Raw genomic sequence first — 844 nt, 5'->3', positions numbered from 1 at the left:
TCTGTGAAGTGTGTGTTGGTCTGGAATGGGAAGCACATGCCCTGCACAAAGCTGTGGCTGATGGGAGGCAGCAGCTGGGGGGTCCAGCCCAGTGGGATGGATGCTGCAGTGGGGAAGCCCTTCCCAAGGAGATGGGAGAGCTGTGGGGATGTGGCTGACCCGCTGGGGAGCTGCCCATGCCTGCAGGCTCTGAGGGCCCTTCCCCTCTGCCATCCCTGGGACACCCAAGGGCAGCCTGTGCAGGGAAGGTGCCCAGCTCGGGTCTCTGAAGCAGACAGACAGCTCTGCTGCTCAGGTGGCTCGTGGGCACTGGATCTTTGTGCTCAACCCTGCTTCTCCAGCTGTTTGATTTCTACAGGAAATGTGTCCAACATGACCTAAGCCTGCAGTTGCCTTCTGGCTGGCTCTGTGGGCTGGCCTTTGGGGTTTTGCCTTTCCTCGCTACAACACAGCAATGGGGGTTCCTTGGTGTCCTCCCAGGCTTTCTCCCCCTGTTTCATCCTTCTGGCTGGAAAGTGTCAGAATATTTTTCCTGACCTTGACTGTTCCTCTTTCCACAGTTAGTCTCTGGTCAGTCAGGGAGGAAGTTCATGTTTCACTTGTTACAGTCATTTTTGCTGCATTTTGCATTTAACTCTTCACTGCATGGGTGCTTTGTCCATCCTGGGGTTCTGAGGGGAGCTGCACCTTACAGTGACTGTGTTTGCCAAAGCCTCTTCTCCCAGGCCTGCCCAGCTGGTTCTGCCTGACTGCCCTCTTCTTCCATCAGCTCTGGGCTGCATGAGGAAGCAACTCTGCAGCTCTTTGTGGGAAACCTGAACCTTTCAGACATGCCTTACCCTTT

The sequence above is a fragment of the Molothrus ater genome, chromosome 10 (genome assembly GCF_012460135.2).
Source record: "Molothrus ater isolate BHLD 08-10-18 breed brown headed cowbird chromosome 10, BPBGC_Mater_1.1, whole genome shotgun sequence".
Classification (NCBI taxonomy): Eukaryota; Metazoa; Chordata; class Aves; order Passeriformes; family Icteridae; genus Molothrus; species Molothrus ater.
Note: the sequence above shows the minus strand (reverse complement) of the source record.